The 24,595-nt window shown below is 34.9% G+C and overlaps 1 protein-coding gene and 3 long non-coding RNA genes across 4 annotated transcripts in view; 2 read left to right on the top strand and 2 right to left on the bottom strand.

Annotated features, from left to right (window-relative positions):
* The window catches only part of Gprk1 (G protein-coupled receptor kinase 1), a 366,678-nt gene that overhangs the window by 328,134 nt on the left and 13,949 nt on the right, over positions 1-24,595 (bottom strand). The gene's annotated exons all lie outside the window — the stretch shown is intronic.
* Positions 2,722-23,221, bottom strand: LOC138912759 (uncharacterized). The gene is made up of 2 exons (XR_011418317.1): positions 23,097-23,221; positions 2,722-2,905 (listed from the first exon to the last, which is right to left on the bottom strand). It is a non-coding gene; the product is annotated as an uncharacterized lncRNA (long non-coding RNA).
* On the top strand, positions 5,696-6,135 carry LOC138912680 (uncharacterized). Its single transcript, XR_011418240.1, has 3 exons — positions 5,696-5,811; positions 5,867-5,941; positions 5,996-6,135. It is a non-coding gene; the product is annotated as an uncharacterized lncRNA (long non-coding RNA).
* LOC138912757 (uncharacterized) lies at positions 9,856-11,280 on the top strand. The gene is made up of 3 exons (XR_011418315.1): positions 9,856-10,089; positions 10,177-10,270; positions 10,337-11,280. It is a non-coding gene; the product is annotated as an uncharacterized lncRNA (long non-coding RNA).

Genomic DNA, 24,595 nt, shown 5'->3' with positions numbered 1-24,595 from the left:
GGTCCTGATACTAGCAACACTACGTCGTCTGCGTAGGCTACTACTTTTACTCCTCCGCTATTGAGTTCTCTCAATATGTCGTTCATGTTGATAAGCCAGAGCAGTGGCGATAGAACCCCGCCCTGAGGTGTGCCTCTCTTCACAAAGCGTGTGAGGTAAGTGCCACTCAGTTCGGCTGTTATCGTCCTGCTCGTAAGCATAACTCCGATCCAAACTATGATGTCTCCTTCAATGCCGATCGAGTTGAAGGAGCTCAGTATGGATTCGGCGTTTACATTATTGAACGCACCTTCTATATCTAAGAAGGAGGCCATTGTATATTGGTTAAAATTGAGCAATTTTTCTATGTGGCAGACTACTTCGTGTAGTGCCGTTTCTGTCGATCTGCCCTTTCGGTACGCATGCTGAGCATCCGATAGATGCTCCTTCTCTGTGTTTTCCCGGATATGAATATCGATCATTCGTTCCAGCGTTTTCATTAGGAAGGAGGTGAGGCTGATCGGCCTGTAATCCTTTGCTAGGATATGACCTCTTCTTCCTGGTTTTGGTATAAATACAACTTTGGTTTCCTTCCATAGAAGCGGTATGTGTGTTAGTCTGATGCAAGCAGTATAAAATGCCGTCTGGCCCCGGAGTTTTATATTTATCGAAAGAGTTTATCGCCCATTTGATATCCTTTGTGTGTGTTGGTTGATGAGCCCTCTGACCTTCAGTAGGTGCTGGCTTTTCTCGAAGGTTGCCTTGAAAGTGTGTATCCACTAGTGTCTTTAGGGATTCTTCCACTGTTGTAGTTACTGATCCGTCTTGTTTGTGTATTAGAGTTGGGCTGTTATACCCTTTAGCAAGGACCTTGCTTAGTCTAGCCGAGTCTTTTAAACCTTCGAGCGATTCGCAGTAAGTCCTCCAAGAGTCTTTCTTGACTGCGTATATCGCTTTTTTGTATGCTAAAATAAATAAATAAAAAAAATAAATTAAATGATACAGGACTCTCACAGTGTAAATTTGGCTTGAGCCTGGCTTCTTATGTTTTTTCTAAAAGTTTTGACGTCACAAAAACGGACTAAAAAAAAGGAAAGGAAGCTAGCCAGCCGAAGCTTATATACCCTTGCAGATAAAAGAAATACCTACAATTTATTTCTCGCTCGATCAATGCAGTTCCAGAGATTCCAGATATATTATTATACCCGTTACTCGTAGAGTAAAAGGGTATATTAGATTCGTGCAAAAGTATGTAACAGCTAGAAGGAAGCGTTTCCGACCCCATAAAGTATAGATATTCTTGATCAGGGGCACTAGTCGAGTCGATCTAGCCATGTCCGTCTGTCCGTCTGTATGAACGCTGAGATCTCAGAAACTACAAAAGCTAGAAGGTTGAGATTTCCCACACATATTCTTTGGCTTCCTACGCAGCGCAAGTTTATTTTAGTCGAGCGCCACGCCCCCTCGAACGCCCACAATCGCCCACTAACTATTTTAAAACGGGTCCTGCGCCCACATCTTTAAAGATTTCCGAGAAGTATAAATGCAATTTTGTTGTGTATATTTATACCTATCGAAATGTAGAAGACATTTTTCAAATCGGACCATTCATTAAAAAGTACGCAATCAAAATTTATATATCTATCTCCCTCGCACTCCCTTTAGCTGAGTGACGGGTATTAGATAGTCGTGACACCAACCCGACTATAGCGTTCTCTCTTGTTACCTATTTAAAATGTTGTTTTTTTTTTCAAAAATTCAATAGCCTACTTCCTACAAAGATACAATGTGTTTTCTTATATTTGTTTTATTATTCCTATTAAAGCCTAAAGATATAGTGGTCCGAACCGGCTCGCTCCGACATATGTACTACCTGCATTAGACAAAAGACTTTTGTGAAAGTTTCATGGCGATAGCATTAAAACTGAGAGACTATCGCTTAGAAACGGACAGACGGACATGGCTAGATGGACTCGGCTATAGGTGCTGATCAAGAATATACATACTTTATGTGGTCGGAAACGTCTCCTTCGCTGCGTTGCAAACTTCTGACTGAAATTAAAATACCGTCTGCAGGGGTATAAACAATTTTTTAGTGGAAAAGTTCTGAGAAAGTCGTGTGTTCCAACTTACAGACCTCTCACCTATTTATATTGTGTTCTTGTATTACAAAATTAAAGGGTGACATTATAGTTGTAAATTACAACATATAAAAATAAATTGGTTTAGAGAAAAACATTTTTTCTTTTAACTGTTTGACTTTTTTTTTGTGATTTGAGTTAGAGTTCCAAAATCGTTGAGAATTATAATTAATCGTTATTTGTGCAGTCTATTTCGATAAGGTACGTTGCTAAAATTGTTTATGAAAAATTTTAAATTGCTTAATTTGTGGCTAGAGCATTTAAAAACAAGAAAGGAAGTTAACTTCGGCCAGCCGAAGTAATCTAGTAATTTTAAATTTCCTATTACTTTGACATTATTATTTTTGTCTTTCCTATGGCAGCTATAAATCGGAAATATTAAAAAAGAGAAGAGAATACAATAAAAACCAAAGAAGCTATAATTTATTTCCTATTATTTTCCCATTTATTTTCCGATCGTTCCTATGGCAGCTATATGATATAGTCGTCCGATTTTTTTTTAATTTATTACGAAATTCAGAAACATATAAAAAACATTCATTATTCATTTTTTCATCGTCCATCATCCGATCGTTCCTATGGCAGCTATATGATATAGTCGTCCGATTTTTTTTAATTTATTACGAAATTCAGAAACATATAAAAAACATTATTCACAAAAGTAGAAGGTAAAATTTAAAAAAAAACACCCAAACTAGAATTTGTTTCCCATTTTTTTCCGAATATTCCTATGGGAGCTATAGGATATAGTTGTCCGATCAGGCTGGTTCCGACTTATATGCTACCTGCAATAGAAAGAATACTTTTAAGAAAGTTTTAAGCCGATAGCTTCAAAACTGAGAAACTAGTTTGCGTTGAATCAGACAGACAGTCGGAAGGACAGACGGACATGGTTAGATCGACTCGTCTGGTGATGCTGATCCAGAATATATATAGGGGAGAGGTCTGTAGGTTGGGACGGTCTGTAAGTTGAGACACTCAATTTTCTCAACACTTTTCCACTAAAAAAATTGTTTTTATTATTTTTTTATTTTTTTTGTAGTCTTTTTTAGTGACAAAACTTTTGGGGAAAACATTATAAGCCAGGCTCTAGCCAGATTTTAGCTGTGAGAGTCGTGTACCATTTTTCACCAAAAAAGTTTTTGTCCACTTTTTTCCAAATTCCATTAAAAATTAATAACGTGCTTAAATTAACTTGGTAAGAGATTTAAAACATTAGTAATTTAATAGTTAATTAATTTAAAAAAAGAATCAGGTTGATATGACAGTCAGAAAAAAAGTTATTAATTTTTTTCCGAAACATCCCATTTTGTGTAAGTTGGGACACTTTGAGCGTGTAAGTTGAGACATCCGTTTTTCATACAAAAAGGCCTTAGCCCGACAGAGGTCGCTTTTTTTATTTATTTATTTAGTTAAAGTTAGCAAATATCTGCCAACATAAACATAGTACCCTACTCACATCAAGTGGGAGGGGGCAAGGACAGGTAAGTTAGGATGTTTGGTACAATTAAATTAACAGAGCATTCCGAAAATATATAAAAATACAGTTCATTATATTGCGAACATAAAACGCGAAATGGATCATGTAACTGAAAGTTCGTTTTACAAATATCGAGGGCAATTGGTCGAAAGTGCCGAGTAGGCCTTACAGGGATGGAGAAACGAATTTGACCAAAAAGGTAGCTTGAATTTACAAGTACAGTAATTAATTCGTGCAGGAACATAACACCATGTCAGGTACGACGATCCTAGAGGGAGGGCAGGTTAAATAGACGCAGTCTATCCACGTACAATGGCAGGTGTCGATGTGTTTCCCAGTTTAAACCACGTAGAGCAAACAAAAGGAACTGTTTCTGTACCGATTCGATAAGGTCCTGATAAATGGTATATTGGGGTGACCAAACACACGAGCAGAATTCAAGAATTGGACGAACCAAGGAAATGTATAAATGTTTCTGCCTGGTACATTTCTTTGATATTAGGGGAAAAGAGAATGTTCAATGAGCCTTTTGGTTTTAATTGTTATTTGGTCGAAGTTCTTAAAAAATGGATGGGAAATAATAAAAGACGAACTTGATTAAATTAACTTAAATAAATAGTTTTTAAAAGCTTGTAGTACTTTTGGAGTGAGTATTATTGACTTTTTAAAGTGTCCCAACTTACAGACCTCTTTTTCAAAATGTCGTTTTTTGACACTTTTCAAAAAAAATTATTTTTTAGTTTTCCCTAAGGAAAAAATATTTTTTTTCTTGGTTTTTTTAAAGCCAATAGACTAACCTTTCGATCAGTACCAAATGCGTGAAGTTTCATAAGTGAATGTTGAAATGGCAGATTAAAAACAAAAGGTGTACCAACTTACAGACCTGTCCCCTACTTTATGGGCTCGGAAACGTCTCCTTCACTGCGTTGCCAACTTCTGACTGAAATCATAATACCCTCTGCAAGGGTATAAAAAAGACCATGTATTTTAAAAAGTAAAGTAAAGATAAATGTGAAAACAGGGATTTTCGTTTTGGTGTAAATCATAGGATTCCGGAATATAAAATTCCTCCACTCCTTTGCACCATTGTAGAGAAATTGTTATCCGTCTATATTTTCTTGACTACATTGAAACTACTACATTGAATTCTAAAAATTCTTTTTGACATAAAACTAAACTAAATGTAATTGTTACACAAGTCGTGTTTTTCTACCGCTCCGCAAAAATCACAAATTTCTTGGACATATCCGCAATATCGTCTAGCAAAATACTAATCAAAACAAATATAAAGCACATAGCTCGCAAATAACAGTTGACCGATTTGAGCGGTCCCCAAATAAGTGTTTTTCTCGGAGACTTTGAGCAAAATATGTTTCCCTCTCTGTCTCTCTTAAGCGATAGAATGATATAGGTAGATAGAGACTGGCACAAATAACGTCCTCAAAATAGTTCCACCATGACTCAGACGATGACCAGTTTTTTTGGTTTTCTTTTGCTCGGCTCGCTTACCCTGTAGTTCTCAAGGGGGCCGGTGGCACTTTCGGGGTAGAAAAGGAATCGACCACCCAGTGGTCCCTTAAGGGTCAATAAAGCCACCTATGTTTTGTGTGTTTTTTACAAGAGCAAAAGAGTTATCGGAGAGTGAACACTTCTATGTGAGATATAAAAATTGTAAAATGAAATTTTTGACAAGTATATAATGATTTTGATAACGAATACAACTTTATTTTGTTTATATAAAAAACAAATTAAAAAAGTTAAAATAATAAAATTAAAACTTAAGAATGAGATAAAATAAAATAATAAAAGATAGAATTTTATTTCTTTTTATATTATTTATATTTAATAATGAACAATTTAGCTGCAGCAATATTTTTAACAATAGCGGTGGTTCAGTAGCAAAACGTTTTCTTTCCTTCCATAACAAGCGGACTTTATTGGTGCTTAGATATGTAAAATAAATATATAAGTACCTAATTTTATATACATAGAACTAAACAAAAATAATATTAGCGAATGTTTTTATTGCCATCGATTATACGATATCGGTAGTAATCGCAATATTAAACGTAACGGATTGCCATAACTACCCAATCCCGCTACCATCACTAACCCAACGTTTGCGCCAAATTTTGTAAACATTGTATTTAATTTGTCTTATTGTACATTTAAAGTGTTATATTTTGTTGTGATCTGAAGTGTCGTCAACAGGTGAGTAACACCATGAGTTGTGCAAGTGAAATACCTAATAATGTGTGATATTCAGCCATGAACAGCAACAGGCACATTCGTCGATTTGTTAAAGAGGAGAAGGAGAAATAGTGGTGCAAAGGACTCCTACGTAAGTCTTTTTTCTTTGATATAAATATTTTAGTGAAATTTTCTTCCTTTCTAGATTAAAGCCATGAGATCGTTGTTGCTGCCAGAAGGGGGTTTAAAAAACTTGCGGAGGGTTCTCACAGATGAGTTTGTTGTGGGATTTAATGTTAAAGGCCTTTCTGGAAAAAAAGCCTTAAACTCCTTTACACATTTCTATGGTGCACTTCAAGATAGGTTATTATACCCGTTACTCGTAGAGTAAAAGGGTATATTAGATTCGTGCAAAAGTATGTAACAGCTAGAAGGAAGCGTTTCCGACCCCATAAAGTATATATATTCTTGATCAGGGTCACTAGCCGAGTCGATCTAGCCATGTCCGTCTGTCCGTCTGTATGAACGCTGAGATCTCAGAAACTACAAAAGCTAGAAGGTTGAGATTTCCCACACATATTCTTTGGCTTCCTACGCAGCGCAAGTTTATTTCAGCCGAGCGCCACGCCCCCTCTAACGCCCACAATCGCCCACTAACGATTTGAAAATGGGTCCTGCGCCCACATCTTTAAAGATTTCCGAGAAGTATAAATGCAATTTTGTTGTGTATATTTATACCTATCGAAATGTAGAAGACATTTTTCAAATCGGACCATTCATTAAAAAGTTATACGCAATCAAAATATCTACATATATCTATCTCCCTCGCACTTCTTTAGCTGAGCTACGATTATTAGTCGGGACACCAACCCGAGTACAGCGTTCGCACTCCCTTTGGCTGAGTGACGGGTATTAGATAGTCGGGACACCAACCCGACTATAGCGATCTCTCTTGTTTTTATAACTGTATTTTTTAAAATACACTTAGTTTCTTGGTTCAATTTCAATCTATTTACTTAGAATGCCATCTGTCTTTAATCCTATTTCTTTCTGTCTTTTTCTGCTTTTCACTTTTAATACATGGTTTGATGTGAACAGGCTTGTATAACAAAAACTAAAAATATATATTTAAACCCATGCAGAGGGAATTATAATTTAGTCCAGAAGTTTGTTACGCAGTAAAAGAGACCTTTTCAAACCTATAAAGTAAATCCATTTAACCATGTCGGTCTGTCTGTCGGGTCAAGTTTCAAAAGCGTGAAATAAGTCTACATTTATTTGTTGGTTATTCTTATTTTATATTTATGCTTTTCTAGTCACAATTTTATTCCTTAAAGCTGCAAGGGTATTAAAACTTTGGCTTGCCGAAGTTAGTTTTTGTTCTCATTTTATTTTAAAACACTAAAATCTTTTTTTTTTATATATTGTTTCAGAATCTGGTAATGCAGAAATATTTATTCCCAAGGCAATTCAATTGCAAAAGAAACGATTTTTTAAAAATAAATCCAAATCAAATAACAATAACAATGAGGAACTCAACAAAAACGTGTCAGCAGAGGAATTTGTTCAATAAATTTAAATTAAAAAAATAGAAAAATTGTCTACTTATAATACAATAAATTAATTTAACAAAAAGTATTTTTTCTTGGGACGTTTCATAGCATTCAGCTTTTTTGGTATTGAAAACGCCAACCCCATTTCATACCCCTTTTCTTCACAAAAGGGACCGATAGGTGGTCCCATTTTATACCCCTTTTCGCCACAAAAGGAACCGATAGGTGGTCCGATAGATGGTCCGATAGGTGGCCCCTTTTGTGGCGAAAAGGGGTATAATATGGGACCACCTATCGATCCCTTTTGTGGCGAAAGGTAATGCAGAACTTCGCCATATGACCACCGCCTAGGACATGCCGTGGTAAAAGTGGATAGAAATTTACATTGCGGGTGGTATGAACGGGAGTTAGTCCCAAGCCCCCGGTGTATGGCGATTTCGCTAGTTCGGGACCCCCACCGGGAAAATTCCTCTGGAAAATAACATATTTTCAAGAGGTTTCTCCATAGAAGCGGAAGGGACAAAACCTCGCAGTTTTGGTTTTGCACTGCTTTGCAGTATCTGATTTTCCACAATAAAAATCATGTTTTTTGTAATATTTGTTTGTGTATTTATTAATAATATTTACAATCGAAGCATTGCAATTAAAAATGTTTAATGCCTGAAGCATTCCCGGGTTTTGCTTGGCCGAATGCAGTTCTTAGGTATACATGTCTTGTCTGTCTTCTGAAAATATCAAAAATAATTAAGATATGAATATACACACAAAAAAATTTGCTTGGTAAAATTGACCAACAAAGATAGTAACGTAACTATTAAAATAGTTACGTGTATTTTGTTTTTGCTTTGGGTTTGTGTCTTTGCTAATTGTGTGTATTTTGTTGTTGTGAAATGACTATTTACTTAGTAGAATTGACAATTTTGCTGGTTGGGGCCTGTTTGACAATTATTACAGTTGATTTTACCAAGTTTTTTTTTTGTGTGTATGACCAGGAATAATAATATGAGTAATTACCATTATTACGTCTCCGCACAAAATTAAAGGATCTGGCCATGGCCGATCATTTACCCTCTGTTCAGCTGTTTTATGTCGGGTATCTATATCAAAAACTATGAGAAGAAAAAATAAAATATGACAAACGCAGGCGCAACACTTCTGGTCCTAAAAAGTCTCAGTCGGCCTGGCTGAAATAAATGAAATATTTTGATTAAGTTAAACAACTAAGTTAGTACTGAAGTACTATTTATACAACCATTTAATGAACACCTCACACCATTTATCACTAGTAAAGATTAAAAACATTTCAAGTGTCACTAAAATGCAGAATTTGTGTTGAAGATAGCATCCGGAGGCGTATATTTATTAACGGCGAAAATATCTGTGATACTAACCTTTGTAACGCTGAAATAAAGATTATAAAAAGACAAAATTTATTTTATCACTCACCTTTTTATTGTTTTTTTAGATTAAAAATAACTATTTTCACTTTTTTTTCACTTTTTCCAACAAATTTAAAAATGATGTGACCCTGCATTATATTCTTGATAATACCAAAAGAAATACCAGATACATTTCGTTTAAACAATACTTTTCAGGGACCGTAATCATTAAAGGTTACGTATATTATAGGTATATTAGGCATTTTTCGTGTTATTAATACTACCAACACGAATTTTTATTTTTTAACAACACTTAAAAATGGCTTAGGCCACGATCTGACGATCAAATTATTTTATTTCACAGAAAATATTTAAAAATGTATAAAACAATAATAGTTTTCTTTGTAATTTAATGGCAATCCTTGATAAATGTGATCAAATATTTTAATCGTCTTACCGTGGCTTTTCTTTATAATTTTTTTTTTTAATCCCACAATTATTCTTATTATTATTTGTAAACATTTTGAGTAAAATAAATTAAAATCATCAATAAATATTATGATTAGAGACATTTTGATTATAATTATTTAAATTAATTTATTTGATTAAAAATTAATAATATTTTTTCTACGGATGTGAGACCAAGATTTTTGGTTTTGGTGTAAATCATAGGGTTTTTTAATATTATAAGTTGGTGATTTTTTTTGTTAAAAGAATTATAATCGTAGTGCCATAGAATTCACACAGCGCATAAGTGGCCTGATAGCGATGCTACTCAAAAACCCACCCCCATTTAACGCTCAGAAATTATCTATCCCCACACCGCCGCCTGCAAAAAGGAACAGGATTTCAAGAACACAAAAACCAACTTCTCACTTTCCCGCTGGGCCAGTCCCCGCGAACTACAGGGTTACTGACCGATTGCTCTTGAGCGTCGATTCATAAAGTCTTTTGTGCATGTGTGTGGGCATAGTTCAATTTTACAAGGCAGTCCCGTCGGTACCCTGCAGTTCCCGAATTCAGACCGAGCGCTAAATAGCACTTCGTCGACTGCGACGCCGGCAGAGCCTCTGCAGAAGCGACTCTCTCACCAACCCCCTCTCTCTCAATCACCGTTACCGACAGAGCCGACCTAAACGGCGCCAGAGACGACGCTCTCCCAAATTTCTCTCTCTCAAATTATGCAAGCGCGATCGTGGCAGAGGGAAAAGAACAACAAGAGAGATTAAAATTGCAGATGTCGTTTTTCTCGCTCAGTATTCTGAAAAGCAGGCGCCGTTGTTTCGTGTTCTTTAATGGCGTTCTAACTGTGATAAGTTGTTTTCGAGTTCAAACAAAAGTGCTATTAATCAAGAATGCATTTTTAGGTAAGTAATTTTAAAAGGGTATTATAACTTTGTCTTGTCAAAATTGTATAGCTTCTCATTTTTAGAATGTGTATGTTTTATTTTTAGGTCAAGCTGATGGTACAAGGTGCATAAACAATATAATTTCAGATGAGATCATGTTGTCTTACGGCCCAGAAGGATGTTATTCTTGCACTTCTAAGTAAGTTTTTATCGTTCTTGTCTAATATTCTAATATTATATAAAAATATATATTATCCAAATTCAGATCCCATTGGTCAGGTGAAGCCTGCAGAGCCTCCGGAGAGGATGCGGAGACGTGTGAAAAATATCCATGCGCGAGAACGGAGCTCACCAAGACTCCGGAAGCCATGACAAACGTACCGAAGACCCTACAAGTCACCGTAGTTGGTAAAAATCTATTCATTTTATGTAAAAGTGTGAAAATAATTTACCAAAAATGATGTAGTAAAATGAAGTGAAAAGAAATAAACCTTTTGATAATGGCGATGAAATTCAACATATTTTTTATTTTTCTCTCTCTTTGCTGATGATTTTGGGTGATATTTCGGCGCTAAAATAGCGCCAAAAAGGCGCCGAATTTGGTGATGAATTAAGCGCTGAAAAATGGGGATGAACAGGTGCCAAGATGAGCAGTGATGAGCCCCTAGGACATGCCCATGTTAAAATCAGCGCTATTTTTCATACAAATTCACTACTAATTGAGCGCTTAGTGCTCCAGTTTTAGCAGTGATTTACTGCTAAAAAAGCGCTGAATGGAACTGCAGGGTAGTAAACAGTTACCTACACTGATAGTACGAGCGAGTGAAACGGAGATATCCCCGAAGCACGTCAACTGACTAAAAGCCGACGGACTACTTCGTACAATTGTATTCGGGAAAAAAGACCGTTTGCGATGACTTTTTCAGTCAATCGGTCTTTTAATAAGTCTCCCTGTGCGAGCGACATTCCTATCGCTCATTGAACGATGTTCGGTAACAGAGCGTCTCATGAACAGCTCAACGTGAAGGGCTCAACAGAAAACCAAAACGAAAGGAAACGAAGTGTTCAGCGCAGAGAGAAAACGAGGGGGATGTTACTTTTCGATTGTTCTCGGGAGCAGACCGAAAGGAAAAAAATGTCAACTGTTATTTGCATGCTCTGATAAAGCAACTACAAACTAAAATTGGCATTAACGTTTTAGTTAAACAAATTAAAAACACTAAAAGCAAAAGTTAAAATCTTTAGTAGCAATCACACACAACTAAGGCTTAGTACTCAACCCAACAAAAAGTCGTCCAAAACAAAAAACTTCATATGAAAAACAAGAAAGGAAGCTAGCTTCGGCAAGCCGAAGCTTATATACCCTTGCAGATCATTCTATTAGTTTACAAATCGCAAAAATGTTAAATTTCTTATTATTTCACATTCATTTTTCGATCGTTTCTATCACAGCTATATGATATAGTAGTTCGATCTTTTAAAAATTAAAATCGAAATTCGGAAATATTTCAAAATAGTCATATCCCAGAGTAGAAGGAAATGTAATAAAAACCAACAAAGATATAATTTTTTTCACATTAATTTCCATTTAATTTTTCGACCGTTCCTATGGCAGCTATATGATATAGTGATCCGATTTAAAAAACAAAAAAACCGAAATTCAGAAATATATAAAAAAAAATATTCCCAAGAGTAGAAGGTAAAATTTCAAAAAACACCGGAGCTAGAATTTTTTTACGTTTTTATTTTTTGATCCTTCCTATGGGAGCTATAAGATATAGTTGTCCGATCCGGTTGGTTCCGACATATATACTACCTGCAATAGAAATACGACTTTTACGAAAGTTTCATCCCGATAGCTTTAAAACTGAGAGACTAGTTTGCGTAGAAACGGACGGACAGACGGACGGACAGACGGACGGACAGACGGACAGACGGACGGACAGACGGACAGACGGACATGGCTAGATCGACTCGTCTAGTGATGCTGATCAAGAATATATATACTTTATGGGGTCGGAAACGTCTCCTTCACTGCGTTGCAAACTTCTGACTGAAATCATAATACCCTCTGCAAGGGTATAACAACGTCAAAAACTTTTGTTTCATATGAAGTTTTTGTTTTGGACGACTTTTTGTTGGGTTGAGTACTAGCCCTAAACGAAAATAGAAGCCTGCTAAAGAAAAACTCAAAACAAGAAACACTCAAACCGCTGTAAGGCTGAACACAAAGCCAGAAAAAATACACTGCTCCAAAATGTCGTCGACTTCCTGTGCACCGCCACCGAAGAGCACCCGAACGCTGGAACAGCTAGCGACCGAGTATCTGATGTCCACTCACCACAATTGCTGGAGCTGCTTAAGGTCCGCTTCTAAGAGCAGACCGACCAAATCGCTAGCCACGTCAGGGATGCAGAGCAGCGCATCCTCAGCAGCCTCATGGATCGCCTGGAGCTGATCTCGGGTGAGGTTAAACAGATGTTTGCTCGAGTCACTAATTTCGAACGCGACGTGGTAGATCTTCGATCTCAGAGAGATCGGCTGAGTGAGCGTGTTGAGCGGCTGGACAGGGAGGTGGCGGGCTGACAAGATGTGGGTGAGCGAGTGGGAGGTCTAGGGGCAAAGCAGCCCAATACATGGCAAACAGTGCGAGCGAACTGCGATTCCACGGTGTTCCCTTTGTGGAGGGAGAAATGTACGAGAAATTTTCCGAGCTCAAAAATCACAAAAAACGGATGTCGATCCCGAGTAGAGCCCTGCGTGAATCATTCAATTTTTGTTTTATCATAGTATGCCATGAAATTTCTGATTTGTTTAATTCAATTCTATGTGAAATAAATTGAATGTTTTTCTGATTCATTTCGAATTGAATGAATTTTTTTATTTTGCCAGACTTTTTTTGTGCTTTCATTTGAGAACAAAAAGTGAAAAATTTTTAACAAATCAATGTCAACTGCTTAGAAAATAAAATTCATACAGATTTAATCACGAAATAAGGCCCTTTGTTCTTAAAAGAAATTGTCGTTTGAATTATTTCGGAACTCATGCCATTCATTCATTCAATTCTATTAAACTCAAAATTCAAATTCATTCAATTGTATTAAACTGAAAATTCTAATTAATTCATTCATATAAAAAAAAAAATTCAAAATAATTCCTTGAAACCATTCATGCAGGGCTCTAATCCCGAGATCATTATGAAATTTGAAAACGTTCATGGGAAAATCACCCTTCTACGCAAAATTGGGTTATACCGTCGCGAGCATAATATATTAAGAGAGAACTACCGAAAAAAGAAGCCATGCGGATGAAAAAACAAAAGGGTCTTTCCGCAGTGTTTACTCGCCGCGGCCTTGTACACGTCCGCTGCAATAAAAGAGAGGGCGTTCACTGCTTTGAGCGCATCGAGGAGCTTTTGTCTCTTACACCCCAAAAAAAAGTCTTTAGATCTTCCTCTCTCCAACCGCCTCTCTCACTGACTCTTCAGCTGGACATGATGGCGCTGCAAGTGTTTCAAATAGTTTTCGCTCTTAAATTAGCAAACACAGAACTCTTAATTAAGATAGGTTTAGTATTAGTTTATTATCAGAAAATGTACTTTTATTTAATGTCAAATAATATGTTTGCGCCTCCAATAACCTTTTATTTTTTCCATGCTGGATGAGATAGGTAGTTCTATAACTGGAGCCCTGATAAAAACTATTAGTAATTACCGAAAGGGTCGTTCACCTAAATGCACAAAGCTTACTTAATAAAATAGATGAGTTCAGTATCACTTTTTTCCCAGTCAAAAGTGGATGTGATATGTATGTCCGAGACGTGGATTTTGCCTGATTTATGTGATTTGTTAATTGTTTGTAATGGTTATGTTGTTTATCGTTCTGATCGTATTGGGCGGGCCTGTGGTGTTGCTGTATATGTGAATTCGAAATTAAAATGTAGTGTTAAATATAAACAACCAAGTGAATGTCCGATAGAATAAATTTTTTTTGAAATTACAAATAGAGTACAAGGGAAACTTCTTCTCGGCTGCATATACCAGGGACCGTAATGATTATAAGTTTTATCCAAAAACTCAATCTTTAATGATTATTTTTTATTCCAAAAATAATCGTTTTTTTTTGAGTTTTTTGTAAAACTCTAAAAGTAATGATTATTTTTTGAGTTTTATTTCAACTCTAGAAATAATGATTATTTTTTGAGTATTATTTTCCGCTTGACAAATAACGCTTACTTTTTGATTTTTATTTTCTGATTGAAAAATAAAACTTATTCCTTCAGTTTTATTTTTTGATCAGAAAATAAAACTCAAAGTCCAATTTCTTTGAATTTAAGAGGTTTGGCTTTAAAAGCGGTTAGCAAATGTACTAAGTAGACCACGGCCAACACATTAAGGGCACTTTTAATTTTATACAATAACCGGAAACCGCCAAAAACCAAGAAAAAATTCTCTGCCTAAAACTTACATATAATGAAGCCAAATCAGGTGTTATGTGTTCGAAAAGCAGAAAGGTGGCCAACTTTAAGAATGACTGACCCAGGGTGGTAAGATTATAGACATCATCTACTTTTGAAAATATAATTAATAATTTAATAATTTTAGGATTTATTTTTAAGGCAGAAATAAATTCCAGAAAACATAGTCAAAAAACTTAAAAACGTACAGCTGCGGTCAAAATAGTAGTAGTGTTGCCGCCCTGTGTTTTTAAAAGTTTTATGTTGTAATTTTTTTTATCCAATTAGTCTAATAGTAAAATTATAATCAATACAATATTACCAGGAAAAGATCAATTACAACAACAAACTTTTAAATAACCAGGGCGGCAACACTACTACTATTTTGACCGCAGCTGTATACTTTTATGTTTTTATACCCTTGTAGAGGGTATTATAATTTCAGTCAGATGTTTGCAACGCAGTGAAGGAGACGTTTCCGACCACATAAAGTATATATATTCTTGATCAGCACCAATAGCCGAGTCTATCCAGCCATGTCCGTCTGTCCGTCTGTCCGTCTGTCCGTTTCTATGCGAACTAGTCTCTCAGTTTTAAAGCTATCGCGATGAAACTTTCCCGAAGGTCTTCTTTCTATTGCAGGTAGTACATATGTCGGAGCCAGCCGGATCGGACCACTATATCTTAAGGCTCCCAAACAAATATAAGAAAATTCATTGTAACTTTGTAGGAAGTAGGCGTTTTGATTCTTGACTACTTAAAAACAAAATTGAAATAAATCGAAACGCTGAATCTGGAATCCCTGGAACTGCACCGAGTGAGTATTCTTTTATCTACAAGGGTATATAAGCTTCGGCTGGCCGAAGGTAGCTTCCTTTCTTGTTTGACTATGTTTTCTAGAATTTGTTTCTGCCTTAAAAAAATTATTCTAAGTATGGAGTTCGAAAGATAAAGAGTGTATCTTTTAAAAAACTTATACATCGAATCAAACTATGCATCCGTTTGCCTCTGAGATTTCTGGAAAGTTGGCCAATTTCAGCATTTTTCGAACTTTGAGGTCCTTTTGCTAAGAATCCTTGCGTCGGGGAACTTTTCGGAAAACGCAGTTTAGGTAAATTTAAAAAACACTAAAAATGCTGCACAGTGTAATCGATGTTGAAAAAATATGATCTTTTACAGAATTTGCGCTATTTATATCATATAATAAAGCGTCTTTGGTGACGCCATTTTACCAGTATTTAGCTACACACAAAAAAATTTGCTTGGTAAAATTGACCAACAAAGATAGTTACGTAACTATAAAAATAGTTACGTGTATTTTGTTTTTGCTTTGGGTTTGTGTCTTTGCTAATTGTGTGTATTTTGTTGTTGTGAAATGGCTATTTACTTAGTAGAATTGACAATTTTGCTGGTTGGGGCCTGTTTGACAATTATTACAGTTGATTTTACCAAGTTTTTTTTTTGTGTGTACATGGCCATCATCTATTTAAAAATTTGCGATGTTTTGTTTATGTTTGTGTTCCTCTCTGGATTTAAGAGTTTATCGGCAACACCTAAGATTCTTTATCATATAAGAATACAAACCGCGAATTCTTTAGAAACATTTAAGAACAGTGAATCACCTTAGCTTCTTTTTGTGTGTTGGCATAAGGAAGAATATTAGATTTCTTTAAGTAACCATGTTTAGATGCCTTGCATGGTCTGCGGTGTCACTACCGACCGCTAGGATCGCTCTTAGATGCCCATTTTAATTTGGCACACGACTGCAGCGTTACTTAATGTTTTGCTCTACTTGCTTAAGACGAGTACTTTGTCTTTGTTTTTGGCGGTTCCCGGTAATTGTACAAACTTAAAAATATCCTTAATTTGTTGGCCGTGGTCTACTTAGTATATTTTCTAACCACTTTCACAGCCTAACCTCTTGAATTCAAAGAAATTAGACTTCGAGTTTTATTTTCTGATCAAAAAATAAAACTCAAGGAATAAGTTTTATTTTTCAATCAGAAAATAAAAATCAAAAAGTAAGCGTTATTTGTCAAGCGGAAAATAATACTCAAAAAATAATCATTATTTCTAGAGCTGAAATAAAACTCAAAAAAAAAATCATTACTTTTAGAGTTTTATAAAAAACTCAAAAAATAACGATTATCCTTCGAGTTTTAAATAAAAATTGGAAAAATAAAAATTAAACCGGATATTGAAACTATGGTGCTTAAAAAGTGTACTGGTATAGTTATTTTTTTTCTAGGATTGTTCTTTGACCATGATTTTTTTATTAAAAAAAAATTAATAATGATTATTTACGGTCCCTGGCATATACAGACCCAACCGCACTATGAGCCAATACTCAGCGTTATCGCAACTATTTCGCTGTTGTGCTCGGACGTCATACTGGCAGGCGATTTTAATAGCAATCTGCTGAAAGAGAGCCATCTTTTGAATGGTTTTGGTAAGGTAAAATCCAATGCTGAAGGCCTCGATAACATCCATATTTTTAATACCGCAATAACTACGAGTTCGTTCAAATACAAACTTTTTTACACGACAATTAACTGTTACACGACAAAAAGTCTGGTTTCCGAAGGAAAATAAGTTGTATTAGTGCCATTACTGATATTGTAGAAGATGTCAGGCAGCTTGATAAAAATTGTGTTACATTTTGGACTCTACTTGATCACAGCAAAGCCTTTGATTCGGTGAATCACAACATACTGTGTGCAAAACTCCAAAATATTTTTAACTTTTCGAGGACAGCGGTCAAGCTTGTTAAATCCTACCTAACAGGTCGAGTACAAGCTGAAGTCTCTGGGATGAATATCTCCTCCTTTAGGCAACTTACAAGTCGAGTACCTCAAGGATCTGTGTTAGGGCCATTGTTGTTTTCTGTTTATGTGAATGTTTTACCTTGTGTCTTGTCTGAATGTGAAGTACATCTATACGCTGATGATGTCCAAATTTATGTTAGTAAACCTTTCAAGGATATAAATGTGTGTGCCAGTATAAGTAACAGTAATTTTATCCATAATTGAGAAGTGGGCTAACAATAACTGCTTGGGAATAAATCCAAAAAAATCAAAGTGTATCGTAACACAAGTTTACTAAATAATATTCTTGGAAAGCTCCAAAGCAATTGATGGCAAATTCTGTTATTGTTGGACCCCCAAATCACGAAAAGACGACTAATTATACGCGTTACTCGTAGAGTAAAAGGGTATATTAGATTTGTGCAAAAGTATGCAACAGCTATTCTATTCTTGATCAGGGGCACTAGCCGAGTCGATCTAGCCATGTCCGTCTGTCTGTCTGCATGAACGCTGAGATCTCAGAAACTACAAAAGCTAGAAGGTTGAGATTTCCCACACATATTCTTTGGCTTCCTACGCAGCGCAAGTTTATTTTAGCCGAGCGCCACGCCCCCTCTAACGCCCACAATCGCCCACTAACGATTTTAAAATAGTATAAATGCAATTTTGTTGGGTATATTTATACCTATCGAAATGTAGAAGACATTTTTCAAATCGGACCATTCATTAAAAAGTTATACGCAATCTGTAGGTTGAGACGGTCTGTAAGTTGAGACACTCAATTTTCTCAAAACTTATCCACTTAAAAAATTGTTTTTATTTTTTTTTGTAGTCCTTTTTAGTGATAAAACTTTTGGGGAAAACATTATAAGCTAGGCTCTAGCCAGATTAAAGCTGTGAGAGTCGTGTACCATTTTTTACCAAAAAAGTTTTTGTCTACTTTTTTCAAAATTCCATTTAAAATTAATAACGTCCTTAAATTAACTTGGTAAGATATTTAAAACATTAGTATATTAACTGTTAACTAATTAAAAAAAGAATCAGCTTAATGTGACAGTCAGAAAAAAAGTTATTAATTTTTTCCCGAAACATCCCATTTTGTGTAAGTTGGGACACTGAGCGTGTAAGCTGAGACACCCGTTTTTCATACAAAAAGGCCTTAGGCCAACAGAGGTCGCTTTCTGCCTAGTACATTTCTTTGATATTAGGGGAAAAGTGAATGTTCAAAGAGCCTTTTGATTTGAATTGTTTTTGGTGTAAGTTCTTAAAAAATGGATGGGAAATAATTTAGGACGAACTAAAATTGATTAAATTAACATAAAGAAATAGTTCCTTATAGTTTCGAGTACTTTTTGTGTAAGTATTATTGACTTTTAAAAGTGTCTCAACTTACAGACCTCTTTTTCAAATTGTCATTTTTTGGCACTTTTAAAAAAAAATTATTTTTTAGTTTTCCCTAAGGAAAAAATATTTTTTTTCTTGGTTTTTTTAAAGCCAATAGACTAACCTTTCGATCAGTACCAAATGCGTGAAGTTTCATAAGTGAATGTTGAAATGGCAGATTAAAAACAAAAGGTGTACCAACTTACAGACCTGTCCCCTACTTTATGGGCTCGGAAACGTCTCCTTCACTGCGTTGCCAACTTCTGACTGAAATCATAATACCCTCTGTTTCAAAATGTCGTTTTTTGGGACTTTTCAAAAAAAATAATTTTTCAGTTTTTCCTAAGGAAAAAAAATTTTTTTTTCTTGTTTTTTATTAAGCTAATAGACAAACCTTTTGATCAGTACCAAATGCGTAAAGTTTCGTAAGTGAATTAAAAACAAAAGGTGTACCAACCTACAGACCTCTCCCCTATGGATTTAAAAATATGTAAATATGTTAATTAAAATAGTTAATATACAAATACATACTTAAATATTATATATATACAATTAAAATTATTATCTGCAAATTAAATGTTTCGTTTTATATATTTAAATTAAATATAAATACATAGGGGAGTGTAGGGTAATTTGACGAGTAGGGTAATGTGACGAACTCGTCGAATCTCACATATGACGTCACGACAAAAATTCCAAATAAATGTAGTCGTCTCCTCTTATCGTGTCGACAATGTATTTACAGTAATATTAATAAGAAGTCCCGTAATTTGTTCGTGAGGTAATTTTCGCTAAAAATGTGATGCGCAAACTAGCAAACCCATTCAATTTACTTGTGTTTCAGCAGTGCCAGAGCAAAGATGAGTGGAAAATAAAATCAGGCAAATATATGCACGTATACACGAGATATACACACGAGATATACACAACAGTTTTTGGTACCTCGCGTTTTTTTCTTTTGCGCCGTTTGAGAGTGACACCGATTTTGCTCCAAGTCTACCTTGTAGGGTATCGTGACGAACTTTTTGTAGGGTATTGTGACGAACTTTTTTTATTCAAGAATTTTAACTGTTATCGTTGATTATTTGTAAAAAAAATATAATAATACCAGATAACATTTACTGCTGCAGTTTTATTGTTGTTTTTAATAGTGACGTCAGTTTAATTAAATTTTAAAAAAATTTGCACTTTGACCATTTTTTTTATTGTAAGTTTGGATATTATCTTATTACTTCTTTCTTTTCCGTATCGAAAATAACTTTTCCGTAAATAATATATAAAAAAATGTATTTTTTTGTTTGCTAAAAGGATGGTTTACACCAAACGCTGTGGAATTTGGCTACGTTGAAATTTCGAATCCAAATTTTTTTAGAAATATGCTCAGTAAATGTAAGTAACTTTCTGCTTTTACACTTTTAAACAAGAAAGGAAGCTAGCTTCGGCCAGCCGAAGCTTATATACCCTTGCAGATCATTCCTATTAATTAACAAATCGCAAAAATGTTCAATTTTCTAATATTTCTCATTAATTTTCCGATCGTTCCTATGGCAGCTATATGATATAGTCGTCCGATTTTGATCAAATTAAAATTGAAATTCGAAAATATTTAAAAAGAGTCATATCCTAGAGTAGAAGATAATACAATAAAAACCAAAGAAGCTAGAATTTATTTCCTATTACTTTTCCATTAACTTTCCGATCGTTCTATGGCAGCTATATGATATAGTCGTCCGATTTTGATTAAATTAAAATTGAAATTCGGAAATATTTAAAAAGTGTCATATCCTAGAGTAGAAGATAATACAATAAAATCCAAAGAAGCTAGAATTTATTTCCTATTACTTTTCCATTAATTTTCCGATCGTTCCTATGGCAGCTATATGATATAGTAGTCCGATTTTTTAAATAATTAATTCGAAATTTAGATATATTTAAAAAACAAGAAAGGAAGCTAGCTTCGGCCAGCCGAAGCTTATATACCCTTGCAGATCATTCCTATTAATTAACAAATCGCAAAAATGTTCAATTTTCTAATATTTCTCATTAATTTTCCGATCGTTCCTATGGCAGCTATATGATATAGTCGTCCGATTTTGATCAAATTAAAATTGAAATTCGAAAATATTTAAAAAGAGTCATATCATAGAGTAGAAGATAATACAATAAAAACCAAAGAAGCTAGAATTTATTTCCTATTACTTTTCCATTAACTTTCCGATCGTTCTATGGCAGCTATATGATATAGTCGTCCGATTTTGATTAAATTAAAATTGAAATTCGGAAATATTTAAAAAGTGTCATATCCTAGAGTAGAAGATAATACAATAAAATCCAAAGAAGCTAGAATTTATTTCCTATTACTTTTCCATTAATTTTCCGATCGTTCCTATGGCAGCTATATGATATAGTAGTCCGATTTTTTAAATAATTAATTCGAAATTCAGATATATTTAAAAAATAACATCCCCAAAAGTAGAAGGTAATATTTCAAAAAACACCGAAGCTAGAATTTTTTAAAGTTTTTTTTTTCCGATTGTTCCTATGGGAGCTATAAGATATAGTTGTCCGATCCGGTCGGCTCCGACATATATACTACCTGCAATAGAAAGAAGACTTTTGGAAAAGTTTCATCCTGATAGCTCAAAAACTGAGAGACTAGTTTGCGTAGAAACAGACAGACGGACAGACGGACAGACGGACATGGCTAGATAGACTCGGCTATTGGTGCTGATCAAGAATATATATACTTTATGGGGTCGGAAACGTCTCCTTCACTGCGTTGCAAACTTCTGACTGAAATCATAATACCCTCTGCAAGGGTATAAAAATATTGATTTTTGGAGAAGTTACATTAAAGAACAAATCGTTCGTCACATTACCCTACAACTTTTGAAAGTTCAAAAAAAGAAGGGTTCACGCCAAACGCTGTGGGATTTAGCTGCATTGGAATTTTGAATTTCGAATTTTACAGGGATATGCTCAGTAGATGTAAGCAACTTTCTGCGTTTACACTTTTGAAAAATATTGATTTTTAGAAAAGTTACATTCAAAAACCGAATCGTTCGTCACCTTACCCTACACTCCCCTACCTTTTAAGGGTCTTTGACACCAAAAAATCGACTAACTTTGCGATTTTTTCTATAAAAACTGGTTGGATGGATTTAATTTAAAACTTTTGTATATTATTAAGTGTCATTTAAGTAACATCCACTACTTTTTATAGCAGATACTATCGGTTAATATATTGGTGGCAAAGCGATTGCTGGAAAAGGCGTTTTGCTGTGTTCACTGTACCTCCGCTAAAAATGATCGGATTTCCATTTTGTTTTTACATTTCGCTTAAGAATTAAAAAAAAATCCGCCCCCTGGGAAGCCCTTTTTTAAATTTTTTATTTTTAACAATTTTTTTCGAAAGTCCAAAGTCAAAAATGCGTTTTTCACCTAAAAAATTTGACTTTCGGCTTAAAAATAAAATATTTAAAGTTAAAAAATAAAAAAAAACGCTTCCCAGGGGGCGGGGAAAAATATGCGACAAATTTGAAAACGATAGGTTGAGCCGTTTAGAAATGCCGATGAACACAGGCTTTCGAAACGTGGTTTCGAGAAAAACGCACTTAAAGATGCACTTACGTACCTAAAGTCTTTGAGGTTAGGGTACTAGATTTAGCATAACTTCGAAAGTTTTTGTCCGATTGACTTAAAACTTTTTTTGTGAAATCTTAAGATGTTAATCTACGATAAAAAAATTAAAAAAAAAATTTTAAAATATGTTTTGGACAAACTGACAAGCGGACAAACAGAATTAAATTTCATTTTGACTAGGCCTCCACAAATTTGTTTTCGGTCTAACTTTTGAACGGAGCGTCCGATTTTCTGATATAACCCCTCAAATTACGCGCATTATCAGTAGAAATAAAACTAACTAAGTGCGCGAAGCCAATTATTCCCACCGGACCCAACAGATCCAAATTTCTAAATGTTCACTTTTACACTTTCATTGTCCGATTGACTTAAAGTTTTTTGTATAATCTTAAAATGTTAATCTACAAGAAAAAACTTTAAAAAAAATCGGTTTTTTTTTTGCAAGACCCTACCCTTCCCTTAATTTCTTAAATTAAACATTTTTAAATATTCCGGGTCGTTTAAATGCAGGGCAGGCACCACGAGGACCCCACCAAAAATTAATACAATAACTTTAGCCGTTTTCAAGCTATAGCTATAAGTCAAATAATTGATTGCATTTTGCCAACAATTAATTGACAGCCGAATATTTGCAATTTTTTAGTTTTTCTTGTTTTTTAGGGTGTTTTAGGGTGAACAAGAAAGGAAGCTACCTTCGGCCAGCCGAAGCTTATATACCCTTGCAGATAAAGTAATACTCACTCGGTGCAGTTCCAGGGATTCCAGATTCAGCGTTTCTATTTTAATTTTGTTTATACATAAGTAGTCAAGAATCAAAACGCCTACTTCCTACAAAGTTACAATGAATTTTCTTATATTTCTATGAATGTTCCTATGGGAGCCTTAAGATATAGTGGTCCGATCCGGCTCGCTCCGACAAATGTACTACCTGCAATAGAAAGAAGACTTTCGGGAAAGTTTCATCGCGATAGCTTTAAAACTGAGAGACTAGTTCGCATAGAAACGGACAGACGGACAGACAGACAGACGGACAGACGGACATGGCTAGATAGACTCGGCTATTGGTCCTGATCAAGAATATATATACTTTATGTGGTCGGAAACGTCTCCTTCACTGCGTTGCAAACATCTGACTGAAATTATAATACCCTCTACAAGGGTATAAAAATGAAAATGTTTTGATGCAATCGGAAGGATAATAGTTTAATAAATAACATTCCAAAAGAAAAAAATAAAACAAGAGAGAACGCTATAGTCGCCCCGACTATCAGATACCCGTTACTCAGCTAAAGGGAGTGCGAAGGAGATGGAGATAAAAACTTTGATCCGCCGTAACTTTTTAACGATTGGTCCGATTTAAAAAATTTCTTTTTCTTAGGTTTTAATAAACACAATACAACTGCATTTTTACTTTTCCGAAATATTGAAATTTTTAAAATCGTATATAAGCGATTGTGGGCGTTAGAGGGGGCGTGGCACCCTTTTGAAACAAACTTGCGCTGCGTAGGAACTCCTAGAATCTGCATGCAATGTCAATCTTCTAGCTTTTATAGTTTCCGAGATGTCAGCGTTCATACAGACAGACAGACGGACAGACAGAAGGACATGGCTAGATCGACTCGGCTAGTGATCCTGATCAAGAATATATATAGTTTATAGGGTCGGAAACGCTTCCTTCTACCTGTTACATACTTTTGCACGAATCTAATATACCCTTTTACTCTAACGGGTATAAAAATCTAGTATTTGCTGTACATTTCCCATCTAAAAACGAATTTCTATGCCATTTTTCCTTTTGCAAACAATTAGTTGACAAACTGTATGTCGCCGCCTATGATAAATCTTAAATTTGGACTCTGTCAACCGAAAAAAGTTTAAAAATCCGAAATCTAAAAATCCACCAAAAATCCAATTTTCTATGGATTTGGGCCAAATCCGGCTTGTTTTATTTGGTAGCAAATATATATATTTCGTGTTTTTATGTTATATACAGCCGACTTACAGTCGACCAAAAAACACATTTTTCATCTTTGTCGAGCTGCTGCGCTGCCATCACTTTTCCAATCATATTGATCTGTATGGCAAAGTTATGATCTGATCTATTGACTTTAAAAAGGAATGAAAACTGGCCCAATTGGGTGGATATGAGCCGGAAAATAGGAAAAAATTCGAAAAAAGTCAGAAATTTAACATTTTAAACTTTAATAAATCTTTTAAATAAAGATGTGCCATCGAAAAAA

The sequence above is a fragment of the Drosophila takahashii genome, chromosome 2R (genome assembly GCF_030179915.1).
Source record: "Drosophila takahashii strain IR98-3 E-12201 chromosome 2R, DtakHiC1v2, whole genome shotgun sequence".
Taxonomy (NCBI): Eukaryota; Metazoa; Arthropoda; class Insecta; order Diptera; family Drosophilidae; genus Drosophila; species Drosophila takahashii.
Note: the sequence above shows the minus strand (reverse complement) of the source record. Positions and strands in the feature narration are given on the sequence as shown.